This window comes from Canis aureus, chromosome 5 (genome assembly GCF_053574225.1).
Source record: "Canis aureus isolate CA01 chromosome 5, VMU_Caureus_v.1.0, whole genome shotgun sequence".
In the NCBI taxonomy this organism is placed as follows: domain Eukaryota; kingdom Metazoa; phylum Chordata; class Mammalia; order Carnivora; family Canidae; genus Canis; species Canis aureus.
In genome coordinates this window covers 46,098,844-46,110,563 of record NC_135615.1, presented here as the reverse complement: position 1 = coordinate 46,110,563, position 11,720 = coordinate 46,098,844, and positions in this window count along the sequence as shown.

Genomic DNA, 11,720 nt, shown 5'->3' with positions numbered 1-11,720 from the left:
CCGGGAGCCTGACGTGGGATTCGATCCCGGGTCTCCAGGATCGCGCCCTGGGCCAAAGGCAGGCGCTAAACCGCTGCGCCACCCAGGGATCCCGAGGGGTGTGAATTCTAAAGTGGGAATTCACATTTCTTGAATATCTTTTATTTGCTGGGTGATTTAATAGGCATGAGGTCATTTCATGCTTACCATCGCCATTGCTTGCCTTTTACTGTTTTTATTTATACCCCGAATTCCCATTTGACTAATGAGGAAAAGGAATTTCAGGGAAGGGAAGTAACTCACCTAAATGGAGGGGTAGCAAGGATTTGAACCCAAATTTATCTGATTCCACAACCCAATCACTTCTTATTATCCCATGCTATCGGATTTTAACAAGCGGGTTCTTGAGAAACATGATGGAATTAATGTCTGAGGAAGATTAAAATAACTCTAGTGAGAACAATGGACTAGAGCAGAGGGACCAGAGGCAGGGAGCACTTTTCAGAAGCAATTGTTAAGTATAGCCTAGACTAGATTGGTGGCAAAGGACGAGGATAGACATAAGAGAAGGTCCAAAAAGAAGAGTCGGGGCGGGGGGGTGCTGGGTTACTCAGCCGTTGAGTATCTGCCTTTGGCTCAGGGCATGATCCCGGGGGTCCTGGAATCAAGTCCTGCATCAGGCTCCCCCCAGGGGGCCTGCTTCTCCCTCTACCTGTGTCTCTGCCTCTCTCTGTGTGTCTCTTGTGAATAAATAAAATCTTTTTTTAAATTAAAAAAAATTTTTATTTTATTTTTTAAAGATTTTATTTATTTATTCATGGGTCTCCAGGATCAAGCCCTGGGCGGAAGGCAGGCGCTAAACCGCTGAGCCACCCGGACTGCCCAAAAAAAAAAAAAAAAAATTAAAGAAGAGTCAGTGGGATTTGGGCAGAGCAATGAAAGAAATACAACAGGGATTTAGGAAACTGAGCATTACTTCTGGCTCTACTACTTGTAATGTGAATTTGGAAAAACAGGATCTCTTTCAATGGTGTGTTCTTGTCTGCAAAGTAAAGGGACTGGATTAGGTGTCCTTTTAAGACTTCATCCAGCTCTAAAATTCTATGCATCGCTGACTCAAAGATGACTCAAAGGTCACAAGACGGGCTGGTTGGAAGAGCATCATTTCATCAATAGGAAGAACATCATTTTGCTGATGGATATATGCTAACAGGAAAGGGGAGAGTTATGTTTTTGGATGGAAAATGCATGTTTTCAGTCTTGCATGTGACCTTCAGCCCAGACACACCCTTGCTCTTCACAGGATTCCCAATGGCAAAGATCTTTCCAACCCTCCCCCTTACCAACCTTTCACCTTCCAGCCACAGCCCCACATTCCAATCCTAATTCCCCTGCCTTGGGCTGATACGGCACTGAGTAATCAATCTTAGTTTTGCAAAGTTTCTGTAGTTACATTATTGTCTATAGTTGCCAATATACCTACTATTTCTTCTTAAGGGAAGAGAAGGTCAAGACCAAGAAAATCTTTCACATAGAAACACTTCCAGTTTGACATAGGAAACTGTGTATCTTGAAATCTTCTTCGCAGTAAAATCCAGAGTCTGTGTAGGGCATATGTAGTATTGATAACTCCCTTTAACCAAGACATAACACAAGGAAATCTAAAATGGCAAAATTGATGAATCAGGGAACCCAGTGCCTTCTTGTAAAAAGCTTTTCAGTGGGGACACTTAAACCGTGAAATTCTCTAAAGCGTTTAAAATAGGATTCCACTGTAAAAGAAACGTTACCAGCATGAATGTTTTTAGTTCTTCACACATGGTGTAACATGGGGTATACTTGGGGATGGAAAGGTAGCCCCCATAATCACATTAGGAATCTCCCTGAAACCATATTTAGAGAAAGCACCTAATGTCCCAAGATTTTTGCTGACTCAAAAGGGCAACATGAAATATGGTAATAAATTCTACCCCAACCTTCTAGGTTGAACAAGATTTGCAAAACAGATGAGTGTTGGTCACCAAGATGAGTCCTTAGACGTCTCTTGACAAAGACATTTTCTCCAATGATTCAGATTCCATTGCTGACAAGAACTTTGATTTCCACCATATTCTTGCAAAGCAGGACTGCAAGGGAGGGTTGCAGCCTTCAGTTAGACTGGGTAGGCAACTGGCTTTTCATAGGTCTTGGGGTGGTTCAGGTAAGATCTCTTCCAGTCACACCTGTCACACCTGACATTCCACCATTAGAAACTTTAATGTTAAGGAATTTTGATTCCAAGAATACTGGGTAAGTGCAAATACTTGATCTGGGTAACAAAACACTGATCTGAATTAATTGCTGCCTCTATTACATAATACCTTTGGAGTTCTAGGCCATTTGCATAATCCCTTTGTGGCCTCCTTAGCCTCACAAATTTGCCTCTCTGGTAGGACTTTTCTATAATGAAGCCCAGTAGAATGATACAATTTTCTCTGTTTTTTTTTTTTTTTTTAAAGATTTTATTTATTTACTCATGAGAGACAGAGAGAGAGAGAGAAAGAGAGGGCAGAGAGAGAAGCAGGCTCCACGCAGGGAGCCTGATGCAGGAGTCAATCCCAGGTCTCCAGGAGAACGCCGTGGGCCGAAGGCAGGCACTAAACCACTGAGTCATCCAGGGATCCCCGAATGATACAATATTCAATAGAGGAATCAATCTTACCTAATTTTCATGAAATCACAGAGTTGGCGATGAAGGTCTAAAACACTCCTTTACATTATATAAGTGATTGATCACAAAGAGACAAAAGAAATGTACCGAGGTCACAGGATGGCAAAGCGAAGGCCAGGTCTTCAAACTGCCTTCCAACAAATGCATCAACTCACCAGTCGGGGAAACAGAGGTGCTCTGCAGAGTGCTCAGTCCACTGTCAATACTTACCATGTCTTAAGCTACCACAATAAGAATAACACGAGAATATGTTGAAAGGGCAGGGGAAAAATGAAGATGAGAACTTCTAATACTGAGACATCAGCTCCCATCATGTAAACTAAGCTCAGAAGAAAAGCCCAGAGATGCAAACTTAGATAGTGACACCTCAGAAAGATGCTCTCCTTGAATCCACTGTGGGTCTGGGTACTTTGCATATTAGAGCAATTTTCTTCTTTATTTAGGGATTAAAACAGATGCCTTCTCCTGACTCTTTCTGATGGAAGGGGAAATAGTACGGTTCTAGGACACTAGTATTAACTTCTTTTTCCCTAACATATCCACACCCACAAAGCCATTCTCACTTCGGTCACTGAGTTACTTTATTGTTGTCTCATGCACATGCTTTTCTTGGCAGCAGAGAAAGTAGAGAAAGGAGAAGGGAGTGGAAACAGAGGAAGAAGGGAGAAAGAAAGAAGAGCTGGTTCTTCCCCTGCTGTAGGCATTATCTTATTTCCTCACTGAAGTCAGCAATTGCCTGCATAGGCAGGCAACACTGAAGCTCTCTGGCAAGCCAGGGCCTCTAAGCTTGCCAAAGTCAATCCTTGAGGATACTAACCAGTTTCCCCTTCTTTGCTTTAAAGAAACCATCCCCAGGAAATCTCGTTATTTTCTTTTTAAGATTTTTAATTTATTTTTTGAAAGGGAGGGAGGGAGGGAGAGATAGTGAAAGAGAGCACGAGTGGGGTCGGGGGGAGAGAGAAACAGGATGCACACTGAGCAGGGAGCCTGCCATGGGCCTTGATCCCAGGATCATGAGATCATGACCTGAGCCAAAGACAGACACTTAACCGACTGAGCCACCCAGGTGCCCTGAAATCTCATTATTTCTAAGCGCCTTCAAAAGCTGTTCTCCCAGGTTCTATGTAGTGTGGACTGGGGGAACTATTTTCATGACAATTTCCCTCATTATAAATTGATTATAAATTTCCATCCCGAGTGGAATGGCCAAATCTTTGCTGAGCTAGAAATGCCCATTTCTCTCCTTGTTTGCCGAATGCTAGCCACTGCCTTTGATAGTGTACACGATTTAATAACCTTACCTGACTTCTTTTAAATCGTGTGCTGTTGAAATGGTTGGACTCCTAGTCATGAAGCCATATGCAATCCACGAAAAGGCTGTTCCCTGAAGCAGATAATCATCTTTCCAGTAAAACATCGTGTCAAGCTGCAAAGTGATGATTACCCTTGGGTGGGGCTTAGGTATTTCTAGTTGGCAGATAGTCTGTTCTCAGACAAAATGACACTATGCAAGAAGTCTTATTTTCGCAAGGAAATTATTTGTTCAAACGCCTTCACATAATTAAAAACTAAAGGAAAGTGAAATGCGGTCTTTTCTAATATGGTGAACCATACTGCACTTGTACCTTCTTGGGCCAAACCCAGGGAGCCATGTGTTTGCAATCTGACAATAACTGCAGACGCTTTCATGCATATGGTGGCTGTCTTTGAGATGTCATTAGATGAAAGACACAAAAAAAGAATATATGCCATAAACAAACCCATATGCTACGTAGTTCTGCAGATTTGAAATTTGTAACTGAATTCTTAGGTTTCATGAAATAAGCACCTGCTGTTTGTAAGAGTCATGCTACTTTTAATTTTTGATATTGAGCATCAAGTGCAATTAATGGCTTATCTCAGACCAATGAAAATTTTAAAGAACAAATATGTGTTAGATAAGAAACATTTTGTTGGAATTAAAGCATAAATCCACAGAGGATTTTTTTTTAGGTGTCAGGTAGAGAATGAGACAGACTTATTACTACTGCATACCTACAAGGTTTCAGTCGGGCGTATGTAATTTTTTTTTTTTTAACAAAACACGATGTTAAGTGTTCTAGACCTATATATTTATACAGAGCTATATCCAAGTCATATCCTTTCAACTTGAGATTTCAGCACTAAGAAATTTGTATCATTTTCAATGATTCGTGTCCTAACTTGTCTCATTACTCAGGTACACTTTTGCACTGACAACCTACTCATAACTTACAAGGCTTTGTGATTTGTAAATGTTTCAATTTCATCGGATAGGCAAATGCATACAGCATCTGTCTTGTTCTCTAGAGTCATGATAATTATAATGGGCTGTCTTTCCTCTTAGTGGCCTTAAGATATATAAGAAGAATGTTCCTAGCAGCCCCCAGGTCTCTGGATGTCCTGTCTGGGTCAAAGATGGGCAAGATGCCCTAAGTGGGCAAGATGAGCTCATCCACAATGGTGCCCTCCAGAACAACCAAATACAAAATATACACAAAAGAATGCCCAATCTGGGGACTACCTGTCAAAGGCTTCCTCCCAGGAATCATTCCTAAAACAGCGGAAATGTTTCTGTGGTTCTCATAGAGTATATTTCTCTTCTACTGATGGCCCATGCTCATTATAGAAGTCAGAATTTTAGGAAGCCAAGAGGAACCTTCAATACTAAGTATCTCCTCTACTTGTATGCAAGGAAAAAATAGTGCTATGAATTTCTAGTATTAGGTAATTATGTGGCTGGGTTAAATGGATCTCATTTGAAATGAAGAATTTAGGGAAAGGTATCATAAACAATCTGGGCTCCCTTCATGGAGAGTTGTACAAAACTCTAAAGAAATTTATTGAATCCATTGTTTAGAGACCTGGAGTCTTCCAAGGACATGGCACTCTCTGTAGTTATGCAATTTAGTGCCCTTAAATCTATGATGTTCTCTGACCCTGAACAGAACAGGTCTCAAAAGTAGCCTAATGGGGTTAGCTAAGTCATACTGATCGCCTAAAGGAAAAAGCCACTAGGTTACGGAAAGAGGGCCTATAAAACTAAACATTCTGTTTAATGTCATATGTTCTTTAGAGGAAATTTAAGCTTTAGAAGTAGCCAGCAAGGTTTGCATACATTTCAATTTGCCACCTGCCTAATGACAAAGGAACATAAAATCACTTAACTTTCTTAAGATTTTCTCTAAGACTTGAGTGCAGGGACCGGTAAAGGAGCTGTATTTGAGAAAAAAGCTGGAACAGGACTTTAGTGGAGCTATTGATCCTGGGTTGGATTCAGGTTAGTGGTCTAATAAGAGTCAGGATGTTTATCTCTAATTTATAATTCCTCCCTTTTCATTCATGGCAACTCTGGGTCACTTCTAACCACTCTGGTTGGCACAGACGTAAAGAACCAGGAAATACTTTCAATTCCTCACCACAGGTAAGGGGTTTATTTTCTAGGACTACACCACTTATAGTAAAACACACAGCTGAAGAAAACAGATTTGTCAAAATGAGTTCTCTAATGAGTAAAGAATAACAAAAGACAAGTGTTTGCTTTCTCCTCCTCCTCCCTCCTCCCCCTCCCCCTCCTCTCTCTACTACTTCTTCTTCTCCTCCTCCTGCAATTTCTACATCTGTATCAGTCATTCTCCTTTTGCCCTACCTCTTCTCCTCTATATTGGATTCCTGTAGGTGACAACACCCCCAGCAGCAGTCCCATTCTGGGGGTCTTGCTCTCTACCAGAAATACAAGGACACTGATTCTGGGACCACTGAGTGTGAGCCACGAAGGAGTGAGAGAGGAAGACTTTGCAAGGGACAAAACCAAATCTTAATCTGTTCTCTGTCCTCTTCCTTATATATCTGTCCATACAATGTCTCTGTCATAAAATTCTACAACTTGGACACACTTACATAAGTGTTTATTTGCTGATGGAGTTCAAAACTTTTCAATAGCTACCATGTTGCATGAATGGAAAAACAAACAGGGCACTGTGCTAGCCAAGAAACTCATGGGAATTTTTATGATCAGTCCTCTCAATCCCCATCTGTCAGCCCTACATCCAAAAAACTCAGAATCTGGGGGGAGTCTAGTTCTAGGAGAGGAATCTGGTTATGGAGAAGAGAGCCTTTTTTTCCTTTTCATACTTCTTCTAAGTCAGGGCTCAGGCCCAGTTGTATTGTACAAACACTCACCTGCTACCTTTAGATTCTTTTCAGCGGCCTGGTAAAAGGGAAAGGGACTCACTAAGCAGTGCTTGAGTAGGAATCTACAGTCGGTACAGACTGTAGGGGACAGACACAGCCAGGAGAGCCAGAGAAAGGAAGTGGTTCTAGTCCCCAGAAGTCAAGTAAGCACGAGGGGTCTGTGGAGACTCCAGAACCATGGGAGGGATGAAGCTCTCCCTTCTTCAGTGAGAGACATGTAAGAATCTTCCCTTCTGCATGGGCTCTTACTCCCTGATCCTCATGTCTGTGATAAATCCTCTCAGTCCTCTGGGCTAGTCTCTAAGTATGCCACCTGCTCTCAGGATCTGTGAGAGTCAGAGAGCAGAGATCCACACCCTGGGTAGACTACCCTACCATCCGGGGTAGTCATGGCAGAGTCCAATTCTTGCCAATCCTGGCTCCCTTTCTGAAACACTTTGTGATCTGGGGCCTATCACTTGGGTCTGTTTCTGAGATATAACTAATTTACAAAATTTAGGATTGTTTGGGAGATCCTATCAATTTAACCTATGAGAGTACTTGGCACATAAAACCTATTCAATAAATATTTGTTTGGAACGAAGGGGTGGCTAGCCAGAAGCCACATTTGGCCTGCAACTATGCGGGAAGAAACCAGCTCTGGGCTTTGAGACAAGGTCAGGTGACGCTCATCACTTTATTACATGAACTTTCCACTGGGCAAGGACTAAGGTCACACACCAAAGGGTTAGGGACATAAGGGGCCACCCTAAAATTGATGGGCAAACTCTCCACGGTGTTACATTCTCTGAATCAATGTTTCTCTTCACTACCATGAAAAATTAGATAGGATATACTTAATTCCATTCCGTGCTCCTTTCAAGTTCTCATCCACATCAAGAAAACTGAGAATTCCAACATGAGTGTGTTATTCACAGTACAACAGCATGTTTACTAAGGAAACTGTGGCATGACATTTGTCAAATAAATTTATAAATTCATAAAACTTGTAGCTGAAACACTAGCAGGTCAACCGCCCAAATGGAAAACGTAGGGGCCATGACCTGGATGATTGTTTGTTTTGTTTTCCACAATCTGGCCTAAGCACGTATCAGAGAATCCATGCTTCTCTTCAGAACAAACAGTTCTGTTGGAATGATCAATTCCTGGCAGGAGTCAGAGGGCATGCAGAGCCCTAACACTCTGGAAATAGTTCTTTTAATTTAACGATGGGCACAGGTACGTCTTTTCCTGAAGCTGCTGAAAGTGTGTTGGTTCCTTGAATAAAACTGTGCAGGTAACGGGATTTCAACAGTTCCTCAGTGGGGATTTACTTACACCCTTGATTTTTATGACATCTTGACATCTTACTAGCCCACAATAAATGTTGACCACTCTTCTTAAATAATAAGACTCCTTTGATTTTTCAACGAATACAATAAGAAACATTCATCTGCCTATTCTCACATTAGTATAAATTACAAATATATCTATAACTGAATCAATCAAATGAACAAATATTTATTGAGCATCACTCATTGTCTTAAGGGCTGAAAACAGAGCAGTGAACAAGACCAAACAGTCCCTTGCCTCCTTGGAAAAGACAGTCTAGTAATGAGAAGACAAGCAGTGAGCAACTAATAATCACGGTAGTAGAAGCCATCAATGCAGAAGGCAGCCTACTTTGGGAATGTGTGGCAGGGATTTAACTGCTGGAGTACAGGAAAGGTTCCCCAGAGGAAATCTGACATCTGAAAGCAAGTGTTAGCTAGGCAATGAGGAGGGGGCTAGAGAGTTTTCCATTTTATTTTTTCTCAAGGACTTTAACATATATTAAGCATGAAGATGATACAATCGGGTTTTCCTTTATAAATATTATCTGTCTACGATATTGAAAATGAATTAGAGAAAGTGCAAGATCATAGGAAGAATAATTAGGAAGATATTACTACAGCCAAAGAAAGAGAAGACAATGAATCTGAATGTTGATGTATATATCAACATCATATATCAACAGACTTAAAAGGACGGGACTTGGTGTTCAACCAGAAGCAAGAAATGAATGATCCCGTGCAGGTCCTATGAGGCAAATCAGGGATTGTGGCCAGCAGTCTGTGCAACACAAAATGAAGTAGCAAGTTAATGGTTACTTATTTTACTAATGTGGTAGACAATAAAAAAGTTGCTTAAAACAGAATTCAGAAATTTCCCTGTGTTTGGCTGTCTGCTTTGATATAACTGAATGCTAAATCTGCACCTTACTTGATGATGAATGTGTAGTTTTGATGACTGAATAGAGTTAAACACTAGACTCATCAAACATCCAGTTTCAAAATCTCAAAGCAGGTCCCAACCATATGATTTCCACACCGAAGGATGTTTAAACAAATTTAAACTCATACATATACATATATACATATACATACAGCAGAGCATAGGAATTTATCTATCCCTTTCTTGATTTTTTAAAAATTTGCCATTTTTAGCAAATCCAAGAAGCAGTAGATCATAGTGGGAAGTGCCAGGCTTTGGAATCAGACTTGGATTCAGACCTGGGCAAGTTAACTTCTCTATGTTTCACGTTCCTTCACTGATCCAGGTCTCCACAGTACAACAGCACAGGTATCCCTCCCTCTGGCCTCCCAATTCGCTTCTCTTCTTCTAGCATTGTCTATGGGTAGAACTGAGTGCCAGGTTTAGTGTTCTCTAGTTATTCCCCTCCTGGGATTCAGAGTGAGTATTTCTTGCTTCTGATCCCTGGTTAGGGTTGCTTATTAGCAAAAGTTTGTCTCTATAGGTTAATACCGGGGGATCCCTGGGTGGCTAGCAGTTTAGCGCCTGCCTTTAGCCCAGGGGCGATCCTGGGGTCCCGGGATCGAGTCCCGCGTCGGGCTCCTGGCATGGAGCCTGCTTCTCCCTCTGCCTGTGTCTCTGCTTCTCTCTCTCTCTCTCTCTCTCTCTCTATCATGAATAAATAAATAAATAAACTTTAAAAAATAAAGGTTAATACCTATAGCAATGGGACCAACTGTTCTATGGAACAGATGCTCCAGGACATGTTCAGTAAGGCTAATTATTAAATCTTAGTTTCAGGTGGACATGTGCCTGGGAAGTAATGAAGGAGTGTCACCTGGTTTGGGGTTTGCATCACTTCCTGAATTGCTGTGTGCTCCTGAACTGTGCCTGTTGCCTGACCCTGACATGTCATAGTCCAAAGACAAAAAAGCTGGAAACTCCAGTGGCTTATTCCTCTTATTTTATATCAACATTTCTGAATGCTGTAACTCACCAGGCAAAATGGGAAGGTTTTAGCTGATATTCTGAAAAACATCCTCGAGCAGGATGAAAAGGCAAGTTTCTATCAAGGACACACACATAATTTATATCTTTGATTATCCCACTTTCAATTCTTTCTTCCTAATGCCTAGTTGCCAAAATTAACATCAACCTCTTTCCAATACGTTACATGAGGAATAACTAGAAAACTTCAAAAATACGTGAATTTTTCATGTCTTGCAAATTCATGGTAATGATAACAAAGCTCGTCTTTTTACAGCAATCTGATATTATCCTTTAGTCACATTTTTCAAGAAGCTGATTTCAAGTTTCATGGCTGAAATTTTATTCTTGGTCTAGAACAAATTACATCCTAGAAAACAAACTCAAAAGTTAATCACTTTAGCAACCTCACCAAAGAAAGAAAACACAAGTATGAAAGAAAAATAAAATTTCCATTACCTACTCATTTGAATGACTGAAGTTATCAATGTCAGAAATGAAATGCCGTCTGCCAAAGCCTCCTTTCTTCCTCAGATGCTCACCTCCTAGTTTTGGCTCTATGAACTCTAGAATGTTTGTTCCAATTCATTATTGTTACACTGTTTTGAGTTTTACATTTTCACCTTGTTTCCAAAAAAAAAAAAAAAAAAGATATGTGGGTGCTTTCTCTTTGTAACTGTATTTTCTAAGTACAGAGTTCCTTTGCGAACCGCTAGCTCTTCATCAACTATGTCATGTCGGAGTTTCCAGTTTTATTCATTTTTTAGTCTGCATTTGCAGTATTCTTCTAGAGTCTGCAAGTAAAGTCTTTCTGTTGCTTATATACATGAGGTGCACCTTGGATGGATATAAGATTTTTCTATTTTAATTTTTTCTATTTTTCTATTTTAATCTTTTCTTCTCAAAACTCTATTTATCTAGCTCTATTTATTTATCGTTTATATTATTTGGGGGCATTTGTTGTATCTGATGCTTTTTTTTTTAAGATTTTATTTATTTATTCATGAAAGACACAGAGAGAGAGAGAGGCAGAGACACAGGCAGAGGGAGAAGCAGGCTCCATGCAGGGAGCCCAATGTGGGACTCGATCCCGGGACTCCAGGACCACGCCCTGGGCTAAAGGCAGCGCTAAACCGCTGAGCCACTGGGGCTGCCCATCTGACGTTCTATATTAGATGTCTCTATTTCATTTTTCCCTCTGATGATAGGGAGAGTCCTTTCAGTACAACGGTTTTTCTTCAGGTTGGGAAGTACAATTCTCTGATAGTTTCAAGTGTTATTTTTCATGCCATTTATTCTAATATCTTTTTTAGAAAAATTATTTCTAGATTGTATTTTTGTTGTTCTCTCTATCATCTTCTTGATGATAGATAGACCATCTTCTGGTCTCATCTCTTTATCTTCTCTCTGAAATGTGACTGTTTCCAAAGCTGTATTTATCAACAGTTCCATTTTATGCAAATAGACTGTGGGTTTTGATACTATTTTAATTCTACAGTGGCTGTACCCTTTAAAACTTTGCCTTAGGGCAGCCCCGGTGGCCCAGCGGTTTAGCGCCACC